General features: G+C 37.8%; 1 long non-coding RNA gene across 1 annotated transcript; it reads right to left on the bottom strand.

Moving 5' to 3' along the window:
- Positions 1 to 6,768: 6,768 nt before the first annotated feature.
- LOC137093175 (uncharacterized) lies at positions 6,769 to 16,807 on the bottom strand. Its single transcript, XR_010908406.1, has 2 exons — positions 15,898 to 16,807; positions 6,769 to 7,048 (listed from the first exon to the last, which is right to left on the bottom strand). It is a non-coding gene; the product is annotated as an uncharacterized lncRNA (long non-coding RNA).
- Positions 16,808 to 17,781: the final 974 nt, after the last annotated feature.

Consider the following 17,781-nt stretch of genomic DNA (forward strand, 5'->3'; position numbering starts at 1 on the left):
CGAGAGATCCACATGCGCACGCACCAATCCACAAATGCACGCGAGAGATCCACATGCGCACGCACCAATCCACAAATGCACGCGAGAGATCCACATGCGTGCACCAATCCACAAATGCACGCGAGAGATCCACACACACAAAGCAATCCACAAATGCACGCGAGAGATCCACACACACATTTAATTATGTGTAAATTACACACCTGTAATTTAATGCACAGTCTTTTGCATTGGTGTTCTTCTTAGAATGCCCCTGAATATGCGCTTTTGTACCTGTGGAATGTTTTGAGACTGTCGTTCCGTGGCCTTGATTCACAAATGCACAGAAGCCTATCCGTATCTGTCCCAAAGATGCGATACAGTGTTCTTCCTCCAGAGGGCGCTTACCGGCCTTCGAACTGAATCTTCCAAAGGGCTAAATTCATTTTGTTTTCTGATCATTTTAAGTCTTTAAAATTATTTCTGTAACTGTTGGTCATTACTAGGCTCAGTACTAACGCAAGTGCTGTGCCAAGTGTGAGACTGAACAGGGCAGGCACGTGCAGAGGGGGAGCTTTGGGTGCTCGAGCCCTAGCCCTTTTTCAAAATAAATCAAAAGTGCCCCTCTCAGACAAATATCAATGATAATATTTGTGGTCAATAAAACACCAAACTCAGGAAATATCATAGCCCAGAATATCAAGGCCACGGAACGACAGTCTCAAAACATTCCACAGGTACAAAAGCGCATATTCAGGGGCATTCTAAGAAGAACACCAATGCAAAAGACTGTGCATTAAATTACAGGTGTGTAATTTACACATAATTAAATGTGTGTGTGGATCTCTCGAGTGCATTTGTGGATTGCTTTGTGTGTGTGGATCTCTCGCGTGCATTTGTGGATTGCTTTGTGTGTGTGGATCTCTCGCGTGCATTTGTGAATTGGTGCGCGCATGTGGATCTCTCGCGTGCATTTGTGGATTGGTGCGCGCATGTGGATCTCTCGCGTGCATTTGTAAATTGGTGCGTGCGCATGTGGATCTCTCGCGTGCATTTGTGAATTGGTGCGCGCATGTGGATCTCTCGCGTGCATTTGTGGATTGGTGCGCGCATGTGGATCTCTCGCGTGCATTTGTAAATTGGTGCGCGCGCATGTGGATCTCTCGCGTGCATTTGTGGATTGGTACACGCGAATGTGGATCTCTCACGTACATTTGTGGAAGGTTTTGATACTGTTTTCTCTCCATACATGTCCCACCTGTCCCACCCGCAAATTACGCCTATAAGTTAAAAAAAAAATTGGTTGATTGACGCCAATCGGACGTTCATGTTTTTTTTCCGTCTATTTGAAAGTTTGGCTAATAAACATGGTCATTTTTTTTATAAGTTACATAAACTGCTTTCAGGAGTTTTTGACCGGCATATCATCAAAATGTCCGGAAAACGAAACCTCTGCCGGTCACTTTGACCGGCACCATTTTTTTCTAGCGGAAACTCTGGGATCAACGTGACGGTGAGTAATGAATGACAGGATTTTCAGTTTTGGGTGACCTACCCTTTAAGTGGTGCGTTTTCCCACTCTATATAAAAGACATAAATGGGAGATTATTTATAATAAACATGCTGAAACAAAAAAAATCTATACATTAAGATAATGGTGCACAATCAAAATTAAAGATGCTAACGCATAAGAAAGATAACGCATCCTCTGGTGTTATTGATGTCTACCGGAAGTTAAAGTGTTACTTCAGCGATTAGCATATGGCTTTGTATCAGTAGAAACCCTGGAGAATATTCAAATTATTGTGCTTTCCCCCCTCATATCTCCCTGAGACAAGAGATTTATGCATTTTATTTCTGGAAAAATTCCTCCTATGATGCAATATGACGATTTTTGCATCATAGGAGGAATGTTTGCCCAGAGGCTAAAGACTACAGCCAGCAGAGGGAGCTATTTCCGCATGTTTTGAATCCGCGCATGGGGGATGGAGATCACACTCAGCTGGCAGGGAGAGCTCAGCTTGCAGACAGGAGCTGTGTCCCAAAGTGAAGGGTGCGCACTTCGAAGGCCAGACCAGGCCACGCCTTCAAAGTGCACGAAGTGCGCGAAGGGCGAACCGAGAGACAGGGTTGCCAGGTCTGAATAATAAAACCCCTCCAATTGTAATTCAAAAGTATCGGAATCACGGCCAGAATGGACCAAAATATCCCAAAATGCGGGGCGCGGGCAGTAGAAATATTGCTTAAGTAAAGACAACTTAACCTGTGGACTATAGGCCACAAACACCCCAAAGCAACAAGCCTAAATGCAACCCGATTCCAGACTTGGCAACAATGAACCAAAGCGCCGTTAATGGACTAGCAGGTTCTGACAACTGACAGCGGACGTTCGTGAGGAGATTTTAAAAAGAGAAATGGAGCATATACTACTACTTAGATTATATATATATATATATATATATATATATACTTTTTTTGAGCTTTCTATTGGGTTTTGACATGCTTCAAAGCCTGCGACGATGGGCTGGACCATAAGCATGTAAATATGTAGCCGGTTAAATATTGTCAAATTGCAAATATTATTTAACAGTTTATTTCTTATGTTAAATGTAACTGTTACAATATATTTTAAACATTTAGCCTATACGTCCAAGTTTGTTTTTGTTTTTTTTAAGTAGGCCTACTTATTTTTATTCAACTCATCATCTCAGATGCATTTTTTATGGCATGCCATGCAGCCGTCGACCGATTCGGCCCCGCAGAGCTGCGGACAGTGGAAATATGCACTCATCCCAGAAGATGATGTCCCGCTCAGGCCTTACCAGAGTCTCTATTGTGCATTATTCCCCATCCCGGTCCAGCTCCAGCTTCTCCCGCTCAGCGCAATGAAAGTGTTGAAAAGTGTTTTCTTCTGGTTTGGCTGATAATAAAAATTTGTTGTTTCTAATGTTAAACTTAAGTTATTTTATTGGTCTATAAATAGGCTATAGTTGTAAAAAGCCTAAGTAGGCTAATAGACCAATTTATTTTCATTTACGCATTTTAAATTACATGACAAGAAAATATGTGTATAGCCTAAACATTTAATGTAGCTACAAATTATAACGTGCATTACAAAAATAAACAATAGCTAGGCTATAGAAAAACCATTTAATTTAGCCTACGTTTGAAGTTAACGAAAATGAACAATAGACAGCAGTTCGTTTAATTTACAAATAACTTGCATAAAAAAGAATAAACTAGCAATTTAAATTGTTCTGTGTCGGCCACGCATTCAGCCTTTGGAGGATCGATGTTGACCGTCGTCAGTGAACATTCATTCAATCATTCATTCATATATAAAAAAAAAAAAACCTTTATTTTAGCATCTTAGTCAGCAGTTTTCGTTTATTTGTATTTTTTCTTATAATTCTGAGTGACAGATGTCACATTTGATTTAGCCTATTTTTCTGTGATATTTGTTTTAGTTACGGTGTTGACATACAGCCTGCTGTAATAAAAATAAATGATTGCACGGACAATTCCTATCCAGTGTCTCTCTTTCTGTAAGGGAAATTTAAAAGATAGATTCTGGAAACAACATCTAAATTTAGCTGGATCAGTCGGGTCGGGAATAAAATAATTTATAGCGGGTGAGCACGGAGTGAATTTTACGCGCGAGCGGAATGGTGCGGTGCGGAATAGCGGGAGCAGGACGAAAATACAGCGCCGCGCAGATTATATTTTGAAGGCTATTTAAAGAAAGTGTATGGGAAAAAAAGAAACAGCGAAAAGGGTGATAATGGACTGATCCCTCTTCTTGAGATAATGGTTGAGAAATAAATAGCATTTAAAAATTGGGAAATTAAAGTTTATCTTGCTCAGGGCAGGGAACTGGGAACTGTGTGAATGCACTAACGTTGAACGTTTTATTTAATTCAAGCGCTTGCGCTGTTGTGTTCAATAGTACCCAGGCTACACTTGAGTTACCGACCGCTACCGTCTTTAACTGGAATCTGATCGAGTGCCGCGGGAATGCGGACCAGTCAAATCCTGTAGTCACCAGTGTGCTATGAATTCTGGGATAGGGAAGGCTGCGAAGTTATGAGAAGGTCCCATCTGCTGTACCCTTCCTTTGCCTGAGAACCGAAGGGCGCATTTTGAAGTCGCTCATGAATTGCGGCAGCCTTCGTCGCACCGCTGTGACGCAATCGCACTTCAAATGCGGCCTTCAGAGCGCTTCAGAGGTGCAGCTTTCACTTTGGGACAGCCTACGTAGTGCCGCTGTGACGTAGTTGCACTTCAAATGCGGCCTTCAGAGGGTGCAGCCTTCACATTGGGACAGTCTTCGTAGTGCAGGTATGACGTAATCGCACTTCAAATGCGACCTTCGAAGTGCGCGCACTTCACTTTGGGACACAGCTAGGATCATTTAAACGGAGCTATGGTGAGCAATGTAAGTCTTTTAACTTCTCAAATTCATTTCTATGAAAGTTAAGCTTGCAAAGGCATGAACTGAAACGCGTGCCAGACTGAACTGGCGTTGTGAATGTATGCCGCGAATGTAGTCGCGATTACCTCAGCTCTCATCACTCGTGCAGTTAGTGCTCAGTGCTGTGATACTCGCGCGGTGACTCACACGTTCAGTTTTTAATTGTAGTGTCTTCTCTAACTCAGTCACAGTAATGAAGTTGGTGGCGTTGGGAATGGCAGAGGGCAGCGAAGCATTCTGGGCATTGTAGTCTTTCATCCCCATGGGACAAACATACATTTTCTGTCTTTTCTCAGTCTAGAAGACACCAAATTCAAAAATAATTTCACATTTCTACTGCATTGATGACCCAGTTTAAATACAGATTCATCTTCCCAGCGCTGAAGTACCCCTTTAAGTTTGGGCCACAAAAGCGCGCATGCGCAGTAGCGTTTGTTTATGTTGTTACCGTTGAAACCGTCTATAGTAGTAGCCTCAAGCATCTAGAAATGAAAGCGTAAATTTCAACATTATAAAACCAAGTCAAAATATTTTTTTTCTGATACTGGTGTTCCCATCATGCACTGGAGCTTGAATAATTAATAAAGTTGATTTTTTCAGTTTTCCAGCTGTATTTACAGTTGTATTCTTACTAGTAAAAACTGAATTGTAGAGCTCTATAATTCAGTTTTTTACTACTAACAATTCCAATTAGAGAGCTCTACAATTCATTTATTACTAGTAAGAATTAAATTGCAGAGCTCTATAATTCATTGTTACTAGTAATAAGAGCTCTCTAATTCAATTGATACTAGTAAAAACTGAATTAGAGAGCTCTTTAATTCAATTCTTACTAGTAACAATTCTAATTACAGAGCTCTATAATTGTATTATTACTAGTAGAAACTCCTGTTCATGAGATGCAAAACAGATTGCAGATTTTCCGCCTACAAAAGTGCGTTTCAAAATAAAAGCCCTGTAGCGTGGTTCTAAAGTATCCCGAAATATTTTACAGACTTAGGTAACATACTAATCATGTTCACATTAAAGCAACATTAAGATGATGCCTGAGATGAAAGCCTATATTTAGTCGTTATATTCATTCACCTTTGTATATTGGTAAAGCTAAGAGCCAAGAACACTCCATATACTGGACATAATATAGGTGACTGACATGCCCTAAATGTGCCTAATGTGGGACACCTAAGGTTTAGTGTTTGTAGGTCCCGCATAAATATATTAATGTCAGTGAAACTCTGGATTATCTGAAGCTGTGGGGCCATGTCATCAAAATCCCATAATCTCTCAAATGTACAGTCATATGAGACTGTAGCAATCATCAGAAAGGAGGGACCTTGTGTGAAAGCCACCCAAAGTGTTTTGACAACCTTGATATTAAAGAGTATAAATTAATTTTAAATATATCAAGTGTTAAGTATTGTTATGCAATAATAGAATGATTGTGGTTGTTGTTTAGTAAAATGGAAAACATTAGCCCAAATAGTCTTAAACTTTTTTTATAAATTGTGACTCGAGCTTTAATCTAGCCTAAAGTTTGTATAGTATAGTTGTATAGTTTTTTCTTTTTCTTTTCTTTTTTTCTCCAGGTTGCAAGATTTTATATTTTGCCTTCAAATAAGCTTATGCCTGTTGTGGTTGCATGCGTTTGTTGTTAAGTAAAATGAACACGAGAACAGTGAGGAATTCTGACTGTGCACTTAACTTTTATATATAAAAATATATATTATATATAATAACCTAGCCTATGAAAATAGTTGACTAATGTCTTTGTAATAAATGCATAAAAACTATCATATTGTATTATTTGTCTGATGATGTTCAATTATCAATCAATCCATCCATAACCAATATAATTACTAGACGATTTTCATTATCATTACATTATCATAGATTTTGGCCTTTATCATAGACTTTTCAGTGTCCCACATTAGGAATCACCAGATTGTCCACTGCAGCGCCAGTTTCCCACCTGCATGTTTATATACACAGTAAAAAACGCAGTTTTAAATTAACACTTAGTGTTAATTTTAACACTCCTTTGGATCATATATGGTCCCAATCTAGATAGTGTAAAAAGTACAGTTTATAGTGTTGAATTTATAGTGTTAATTTACACTGTGAGTGTAAAATGTTACACTTACAATTGTTGTTTAAATTTTACACTATGGGTGTTTAACACCCTCTGTGTTGATTTTATTCCATTGGATTACACTATTAGTGTTAATAATAAAGTATTCTGTTTAGTGCAAAAAAATTACACTATCATATGGTGTTAATGTACAAGATCAGACATAAAATCAAGACTCTTCAGACAGATGTATAAATCCAAAGTTTATTTAACAAATGGGCAAAGCGGTAAAGGTCAATTAGTCAATCACATTCATAAGGTGTTGCACAGAAGAAGAAAAAAGTTAATTAAACCTGTAAAATCATCAAATTTTCCTAGACATGAACAAATGTGATGGGTAGATTTGAGCAAGATTGCAGAAAGCTACTCAGCAGTTGCGTAGCATTAATAAACGCGGTTCTTCTGTCCCATCAGCGAGCAGGTATGGTCTCTTCAGTTTAGTCAAGGTGTTCTTGTATGTTAGTCTCTGCCTAAAGATCAAAGACAAAAATAACACTGTCATCTCTTCAATTGACCGTCTTTATATTAGTTTTCCACAATACAATCAAGCTAACTGGCAATATTTTGAGTCAGACAATAGAGTGCCGAAGTCATGGCATCACTTTGTAGGCCAAAACGCGGAAGTGAGTTAGCATTTTAGCACTTCCGGTTCCCTCGCTCTAAAGTCTATGGTTTTTTTTGAAAAACACTACTATTTGAAAGAACTAAATATATAACTTTATGTATATTAACTGAAAGGTAAACTTATAAGAACGTGAGGCTGAAATGCAGGCTAGTTTTTTTTATTTTTATTAAACATTTACTAACAGAATTCAAAAGTGAATGAAACGCGTGAGATCTCCTGTTTGTCACGATGACGTCTAAAGTCCCGGCCAAAGGATGTAGTCCCTTTTAGCAACTTGTTAGCAACCGCCGTTTTTAAGACACAATAAAGTTTTAAAAAAATCACAAGCAGGTTAGAGCTAGTGTGTTTTATGTCATAGATCAAAACGTGAAAATATTTAGAGGCTTTGTTAACCACAGACCTTATTTCAGGCGATTTAGCAAAAACCCATTAAAAAAACCCATAGACTTTAGAGCGAGGGAACCGGAAGTGCTAAAATGCTAACTCACTTCTGCGTTTTGGCCTACAAAGTGACGTCACTTTGTTAACTACCACTTGGTCCGTACCGCGATAGTTTTTTATTTATTGCATAACTATAAATCAATACAAAATAAACAATAAAGAACAATGAATATGTGGTTATACAAAGAAGAAAATAAAGATAAATTACAATTTACCTAAACAAAAAAACTATAATATTCTATAATACGTTAGTATTAGTATTAGTTAGTATTTCTAAACCCGTTCTAAAAGGTTTTTTTTTATTATTTTTTTATTGGAGGGGATTTTTTGAAGAGTTGATAGTAATTGTTAATTGTTGTGTTTGTGTATTTGTCAGGAGATGGCGCTATAGTTCACATGTTGTTACCTATAAAAAGGGTATCGTAAGAATGGTTGTTGCACCTGCTGTCAACGTAACCATCTGGTACTGTTGGTTTGTTTGTCCTGCTTGTGGACTGAATAAAACTTTAAATGACCAAGAAAAAGTACTTTTTTTGGAAAACATAACTTTTTAAGAAAAAATACATATATTTGTGGAGTATGAAAACTGCAGTTTCAGAAAAAAGTACTGGTCACTCATTTTGTCAATGACTTCACATATTTTTGTCACTTTTTCACTGAACAGTACTGTAAATGTGTCCTATGGTGTGACATTTAAAAAAGTACTAAGAAATTATATTAAATAAAATAAATACTTGAGACAGATTTGTTCACATTATTAAAACATTATTATCTTAAAGTGATATTTATTTTACATGAAAGTACTAATTAGAATCATTTTCACCATGAATAGATGAAGTTGACAAACTTTTCCCTACGAATGTCAATAAAACTTTTTCGCCAACCTTACAAAACTGTTTGAAATTGTACCTATCTAAGAGGAGATATTTTTGTAACTCCCCTAATGCCAAACTTGACTCTTTTTTTAAAAGATATTTTAAATAATTATATTTTTCTGTTGTTTTATGTTTGTCACACCATAGGACAAAACGTCACACCAAAGGACAAAGAAAGTCATTGCATAAAAAGAGTAAGAATATGTAGTGTTTATTGTAACAATTACAAAGGAGGACATTTGTTTTTATTTGTCAACAATATAAACTGTGCAAAACATAGCACACCAAAAGTAACTTTGATACTTATGCATCAATAAGGAAACATTGATGCATATAGTATCTTTGAGAAATTCATAACATTTCAAAATAATACTGTGACATTGTCAAACTGCAAAATTCATCAGTTAAACAGTAACAGTGACATTAATTTGTGACAAGTGACTGTTAAATGTATCCAATTCCCCGAGTCTTCTTTTCATGATATCGGTTTAAAATAATGATAGAAAATTGATGAATTGATCAACAGAGAAATTAATGTAATGTATACTCAATTATGAACTCATGACCTACTGTGTTTTCCCTACAAATGTAACCACTTACTTGTCAATTTCTTATAAAACACAATATAGATTATTATTCTGTAATAACAAGCTTGTCATGTAACTATTGTTGAACCTGAACCTCACACAGGACTATTCTAATACTGAATAATAAGCTGTCATTCAGTCACTCAGTAAAATCCCTGAATTGTTTTAAGATGTATATGGCAACATTTCAGTTTGATTTACATTCTCCGTTGTTCTCTTAGGATTGCCTCCTTTCTCTGTGGATCCTTTTTAATTCGCTCCCTATACTGTCTGGTCCTCTCTTTTGCACTCATCTCTCCCTCAGTTCTTTCTGTTCTAAAAAAAAAAAGTTAAGTAGCATTATATGTAGTAGCTCTGTATTTATGTACTTTATATTTGTTTATAGTTGTTACATTATACATTATAGTTGTTTTAGTAACACTTCAGAACATTTTATGTAGTCTCCAAAAAACGACAATAAATATTAAAATGTAAGTCATTATTGAATTTAAAATCATCAAAACTGGTAAAAAAAGAATGAAAAGTATGTAAACAAACTTTATCTATTTGCTTTAATAGCTTCTTAAGGAGGTCTTGTCCTATTGTGTGACATCTCTGTCCTATGGTGTGACAAGCACAAGCTTAAGTGTCAAACCAAAGGACATTTCCTGTCACACCATAGGACATTTGAGCTTTTGTGGCAGTTAATAACAATGCTAATACTAGCTGAACTGTCATTAGCAACTAGCATGATATATTTGCATAATATTACATAGTCCTGCTGTTAAAAATACAAATTTAAATTAAAAAATGTAATTTAGGGGTGTCACACCAAAGGACAAAAAAGCTTAACAACTTCAGTGATCTTAAAACATAGTTAAATATTTAAACAATTCTGAGAGAAATACTTACCATGTGCAATTCTCATGGCTTTCATAGGGGTCTTCAGTCACATGACCTTGAGTAGGGTCTTTCAATTAAATGTAGTTGTCCATGATATTGCCCAAATTAAAATCAGGTTTTTGCATAACACCAAAGGACATTTTTTTCTGTGACAAACTTTATGAAATTCCTACATTTTTAGAAATGTATATGAAAAGTGATGGCCACTTAGTGACATAGACACTTGCACAATTATGCCAGGAGTGTTCATTAAGATTTTTAAACATTATTTTCTTTATTTATAAAATGTCATATTTATGAAATACAATTTTGGACAATTTTGAGATTTGGCTCAAAGTTCTAAAAAAAACTAACAATAACTTGGGTATTAAAACAACAAATTCATGTAAACCAAGAAAATGTTTAACCATTTACAGTATTCTAAATTATGAAAATGTGAAATAAATTATGTTTTATCTTCTGTGACAGTGAAAAAGCCATGTCATGTCAACTACCCCTCATGCTTACCTGGATTTAAACATAACATTAATCATAAGCAAATACTTTGCAGTTAGGTTTGAAATTAAGGTAGGTAGGCCTATCTTGCTTTGTAAATAGAATATTTACCCATCATACGAATAAAATTTAAGACATCATCCAGCTCTTTACTTTCCTTAGTGACAGAAATATTACACAGTTGGTGAAATACAAGTGCTAATCATTTCCCATAAACCTTAATTGAATAATCACTAACAGTGATGAATTTCCTTAAAAACTGATTTGTACATTTAACATCTAGGATATCAAACCCTTGTAAAACTAGTAGAGGGATATTCAAATGCAAACTACAATATGCTTTATAAGATGTAACCAAAAAACAACTAATTAGCAGCAAGTCTTTGTAAGCTTAAAGTAGTTGTTTTGATGCTTTTATACCATATAGCCTAGTTAAATAAAATCTTTATAAGAATCTAAGTCTCCACATTTACAGGACCTCACTTGGAAAATACAAATTTAGACTATATATTCCAAGGTTATTATTATGTGGCACTAATTACATTGATTAAATAGTTTACACTTGCTTGACCCCATTTGGGAAATTCAGATGTTTTTGTTTGCATTCAATATTTCATTTTTTAAAGATGTACTACTTCAGCATATTATATTGTATGTCTACAATATAAAGAATACATATGTCTGCATTTAAGAAACACACGGGACAATTTATTTATATCAAAAAAAAAGTTTCCTGAGATGGATCCCCTTTGCTCCTTTTGTGGAGTGGAAGATGAGTCTGTCCCTCACCTTTTTGGGATTGTTTTCATGTAGTTACTTTTTTTTTGTTTTGTTTTTTTGCAAGAAATGTACTTTGTTTGTACGTGTTTCTCTCTTAGAAATTTTTTATTTGGAGTTTAGGGGGGGGGGGGGGGTGAAATGCTGTTTCATGCATACTGATCTTTTTACACTGTTAAAGACTTGGAATCCCATCCTAAACATAGACAAAGTTTCAAAAGTTAAGGTGGACGTTTGATGGGAGTATTTCTTTGTCAAAAATACTACTTCCGGTTAGTCATAAGTTTCGGCAAGTTTTTTGAGATCATGCGTCCCCTTTGACGTTAACGGGGGCGGAATTTCCTTGTATGGGCCTTACGGACAATTCTACCGGAAGCGCGTGAGAGAGAGCGAGGGAGAGAGCAAAAGCAACAGGCTACGCCCATCAAAGCGCTGGCTTGTAGGATGCTAAACAGGTGATATAACCAGTAGCTACTGACTTACCCACTGATAGGCCGGCGGTCGATCTGTATTAGCACATTCCTCACGCGACGGGCGAATCACTTTCCTCACTGAGCGAATCACTTTCCTCACAGAGCGACTCACTTTCCTCACGCGGCGGGCGAATCACTTTCCTCACAGAGCGAATCACTTTCCTCACAGAGCGAATCACTTTCCTCACAGAGCGAATCACTTTCCTCACAGAGCGAATCACTTTCCTCACAGAGCGACTCACTTTCCTCACAGAGCGACTCACTTTCCTCACAGAGCGACTCACTTTCCTCACGCGGCGGGCGAATCACTTTCCTCACTGAGCGAATCACTTTCCTCACAGAGCGAATCACTTTCCTCACGCGGCGGGCGAATCACTTTCCTCACAGAGCGAATCACTTTCCTCACTGCAGCGCGCTGCTGCACACGTCATTATTTAGCTCCGCTCACACGACACGCCCCCACCCGCTCGGCTTTTTTCGGAAAGACTCGGAACAGCGCATCTTTCTTATATAATTATAAAAAAAATAAAGACTTTTCGGAGATATGCAGGATGCAATGCTACTCTATAGGTACTCAAGATTGACATGACACTGACTGAAACTGAGTGTTTCACCCCCCCTTTAACATAGACAAAGTTTCAAAAACTAATGTTGGACGTTTGATGGAGTATTTCTGTGTTAAAAATACTCCTTCCGATTTCTTACAAGTTTCGGAGAGTTTTTTTCGAGTATGGCTCGCCTTGACGTTAATAGACAGGAAGGTCCTTGTATGGGCCGTACGGGCTCTTCTCCCGGTAGGGTGCACGCGCGCGTGACTAGAGGGAGAGAGGAAATGCACGCCCATAAACACTGCTCTCAGCTGCAGATCCAGTCGTCCGTGAACACTTATGTCGGTTATAGTCCGCGCCGCGCTCAACTTCATTCCTCCACTTTGACATTAACCGACTTCAACGCTTCAGCACAGCATTCCTGGAAGGCAGCGCTGCATTTGAACCGATTTGAACGCAGAAATGACGGGAAGCTTCACAACATCGCTTCAGTCGCATCGCAAAGTGGATCTCCACACTCCAAGAAGTGTGTTTTTGACGGAGCGGTCCCAGCGATAAAGGTTCGGTCCTGCTTTGGAAGCAGCCGGTGAGTAAAACTGCTTCAAATGTCTGTGCTGTTGCTTATCATAGTAAACGACACGATCGCGTGCTTCGTCATTCAAATGCACTAACGGTTACTTCATTGCTGTTCTATGTATAACGTTACACTAGTGTGACGTGCAAAACCGTTTTGCTTGCTACTGCCAAGGTTTAGTCGCATACAATAGTCCATAAGCCGAATCATGTCCTCATAAACTGAGAGTAAAGACAAATGTTGACAGGCCACTAAATACAGTACATACCACAGAGACGGACGTCCTGCTGTTTGTATTTCAGCCTCTGGATTAGATTCTGGATCATATCTATTAGCTGAGATCGATAGCAAGGATTTCTCCACGCTTGAGGACGTCACCGCTTTGCGCATTCGTCATTCTTTAGCTCCGCCCACACGATATGACCACTCAAGATTGACATGAGATTGACTGAAACTGAGTGTTTCACCCCCCCTTTAAGATTTTTGACATACGTCAGCATGACGTCAGAGCAAGGCGGACCGCCCTCGAACACATTTCTAACCGGCATGCATCTCGCACTGATCACTACTCGATCCGTACCGGAAACACGATTTGTTCTGCACATGCACGAAAACATACTTTTGCCGCCACTTCCTGTCATCGCCAAAGTGTTTTGCGACAACGGTGTCACTTTTAAAAAATATATATTATTATGATTTTTTTTATTGAACAAATACAAAAGCAAACAGCTACAGTTCAAAAAGGATTCAACAACAACAAAACAAATATAAACAATAGACCGAGGCAGCAAAATGAATTAAACAAAAAAACAAACAAATACATAATTAAATAATAAAAAAGAAAACTATAAAAAAAGCACAAAAAACAACAAAAACAACAACAACAACATTGAGCCTTACCTTAGTAGCAAGCAAAACGGTTTTGCACGCCAGACTAGTGTAACATTATACATAGAACAACAATGAAGTCCGTTAGCGCATTTGAATGACGAAGCACGCGATCGTGTCGTTTCCTGATGTTTACTCATGCGACGATAAGCAACAGCACAGACATTTGAAGCAGTTTTACTCACCGGCTGCTTCCAAAGCAGGACCGAACCACGAAGCATTTCTGCGTTCAAATCGGTTCAAATGCAGCGCTGCCTTCCCGGAATGCTGTGCTGAAGCGTTGAAGTCGCTTAATGTCAAAGTGGAGGAATGAAGTTGAGCGCGGCGCGGACTATAACCGACATAAGTGTTCACGGACGACTGGATCTGCAGCTGAGAGCAGTGTTTACGGCCGTGCATTTCCTCTCTCTCCCTCTAGTTGCGCGCACCCTACTGGGAGAAGAGCCCGTACGGCCCATACAAGGACCTTCCGCTCTATTAACGTCAAGTCAACCCATACTCGAAAAAAACTCTCCGAAACTTGTAAGAAACCGGAAGGAGTATTTTTAACACAGAAATACTCCATCAAACGTCCAACATTAGTTTTTGAAACTTTGTCTATGTTTAGGATGGGAATCCAAGTCTTTAACAGTGTAAAAAGCTCAGTATGCATGAAACAGTATTTCACCCCCGCTTTAAAGACGTGGCGTGGCGCTGAGCTTAGCATCCAGTGTGCATCCAGACAAAACTCCCTTGTCAGCCAACTTTCATCAACAGCCCCTTAACTCACTCCACTCTCATCCAGCCTGGACTGAGGATCAAAGGTGGACCGACTGAAAGCTCTAACCGCACAGTCAAATACCTCCCCACGGAGGACATTAACTTGATTGGCAGTTATAGCCGTCTGCCTCACCCTAGACTGCAGGCAACGCATCATGTCACCAATGTCCAAATGTCTGTATTGAAGACATAAAAATACATTGACACACTCCATATGAAAAAATAAAAGATTTAACTGACACGTCTTTTCTCACGCGCATATCCCAAACCTAAACAGTTTGTAACAAACTACCAAACTCTCTTGTTGGAAAACTTGTAAGGAAAAGAAAAAAATGAGGAGGAATTCTCTTATTCCTCCTGAAGGGGGATTCTGAAATCCACTGCCGCTTCAATATACCTGTATATATTTATATCCTAATTAACTTCATAATCAAAACCTTAATCAATATTTACCTTCCTATATTATTATAATGATTCTTTCCAGTCATGATTTTGCTTAATGTTTCTTGTTTTCTAAAGTGTATATTTGGTCTCTGAGGAGTGACTGGGGGTCTGGCCTAGAGATGTGTGATGTGTCACTAAACATTGGCAACAAGGTCATATGTTTGGATTTTGGAGGTATCACACACCCCTAACATGTCAGGAGTGCAGTAACAGGGTTTGCTCACTTAGCCCGGCTTCCAGAGATGAAATATGGATTTGTCTTTCATTTAATTTATTATATTTTATTCCTTTTTTATAATTTCTTTTACTGAAACACTAAAGACTCAAGATGAATATTGCCTGTACTACTGTCTGTACATCTCACTGTGAGAAAGCACATGCTATCAGCATGCTTTGGCGCTTTTCAGTGGCCTATGAGGTCACTGTGATGTAAATCTGGTTATGGGGCGACGACTTGTCTACCTAGTTTGGCGATATGTGCTCCTATCTGGAATTTGCTTACATTGCATTTTATCTGAGCCAATCAGAATGACGTGGATAGACCTTGAAAACAGTATGACTGTTGGGACAATTGTATGTACGATAGGGCGAGGCAACGAGACGGTGAGAGAGGGAGCGCAGCCTACGAACTCCTTGTGAGACTTGAAGCTGGCTTCTGCTTTTGAAACTGCAAACTATTCTAAGTAAATTTTTCTTTTAATTAATTGCAATCCTGACTCTGTCTTCATTTCTTCACTACTGGTCCTGGGTCATAAGCTGTTAACCCCATTGTTTTCTCTCTTGTTTTTTTTCTTCTTTTTCTTACAAGTTACTTGGCAGAATAAATATTTACTTGCGATATCCGGTCATGATGTGCCAGTTTTTCTCTGATTCAAACTACAAATGCAAGTATGTTGTGTTTTGTATTGCTTAAGAACAGTATTGTATATGAAGTAAGAATTCACTACTCACTCTTCGAATATAGCAGGTGACAAGAGAGACATGGAGGGGTGTGGGGGAGAAATGGTGGAGAAATAGAGGAGCGTTGGGGAGAAACGGCAGAGTGGTGGAGAAATGGAGCGGATTGGAGGAGAAATGGAGCGGCTTCGGGGAGAAACAGACGGGCGGGATGGGGAAATGGCAGAGAGTGGTGAAGAAATGGAGCGGATTGGAGGAGAAATGGCAGGTGGCAATCCAGTCGATGACATGTCCATATTTGCCAGCATTTCCTGAAATGATGACACATTCATTACATGTATGTTAGATATATATACTCTTTACTGTTTGTACAGCTTCTTGTTTTAAATAGATGGAGTGAAACCAGCATATGAATGAAAAGATCAGTTATCTTTCAATAAAAAATTATAACGATAATGAGGATGATGCACAGATTACTTTTTGTAGTTAGCACATAACAAAAACACACGTATTACATTTTCTTACCTGTACCTCATCTGAAGATAACCACAACACATAAAGAGTAGAAGGCATCTATGCCATGATCTTCACTAGATTGCTATATAATGGAGTTAGTAACCAGGTCCTGTTCATTTTCAGTAATTTAAACAAAATCAATTATTCTTTAAATAAATAGGTAGTTAAGTGAAATAGCAATTAACTTGAAATGACTGAGACATTGAATCTCCTCTTCAGGATTCTCCCGTCTGGGTATTTGAGCTGTATCATAATCCCATCGGCCGGCTCAACAATGGCCGATATGTGCCTCTGGCGATCACCTTTTTAAAAAGTTCCAACTTTTTTCATTACATATACAAAAATAATAATAACCTAAACTAATTTCCCAGCTTTATCATATTTGAACATACTTTTCTACGCCGCCTTTCACACTCTTGCATCTGTCTCCTTCTTATCTCCTGTTAAAGTAAACCATCAAGTATTAAAGGGATAGTTCACCCAAAAAAATGAAAATTGTCATTATTTGCTGATCGCAAGTTGTTCAACACCCATATGAGCGTTTTTGTTCTGTTGAACAGAGTATTTATGTTGAAACAAGAAAGTATACATACATACATACATACATACACACACACACACACATATATATATATATATATATATAAAGACTGTAGATTGAAATTATATAGATTATAGTATAGACAATAGATTGAAAGGATACTTTCTTATTTTTAAGTAAACCTTAAAAAAGGTAGTATACTAATAGCACACTTGAATAAACACTTTTTTTCCCCCCGTCAGGGCATCCATAATCCATACATGCATATTTTTTTGTTGCAGTATCATATTTTGTATTTGTATTATTTTCTTACTCTTGCTGTCAATTTCTAGGGAGTTATTGTACTCCATATCTTGTTGTTGCCTTAGGGCCCTCCATACCCTCAAATCCTGCAGGGACCTATGTACATACATGTCATGATTATTTATGAAAATATAATGTAAATAAAATATTTGGGTCTGAATTAATTAACTGTCTGAATTAGAGAATAAGTTACCAACAAATTTTGGTTTAAATAATGGAACACTATCAGCACTTTGGCTGTCATCCCTCATTGTCCTCCTGTCATCTGCAAAGCCTTCTGGTAAAATCTGAAATAGTGTTGAAGTACCTTGTGACTGTGCACTTCACTGATCTATCGATCGATCGACCGACCGAAAGCTGTTCTTAGAAAACACAATATTACTTGCTGATTAACTTTCATGTCTTAATCAAAATTTGCTTCAAATGTCTTTAAATTGAAAAAGTGACAAATTTACATTATCATCTTGATCTTCATCATCAGCTGGCTCCAAAACCTGAAAAAGTTTTTTAAAAAAGCTGTTCTTAGAAAAACGCCATATTCCTGGATGGAAATCTGTCACATATAAACCACAGATTGT

Source organism: Pseudorasbora parva, chromosome 11 (genome assembly GCF_024679245.1).
Source record: "Pseudorasbora parva isolate DD20220531a chromosome 11, ASM2467924v1, whole genome shotgun sequence".
NCBI classification, from domain to species: Eukaryota; Metazoa; Chordata; class Actinopteri; order Cypriniformes; family Gobionidae; genus Pseudorasbora; species Pseudorasbora parva.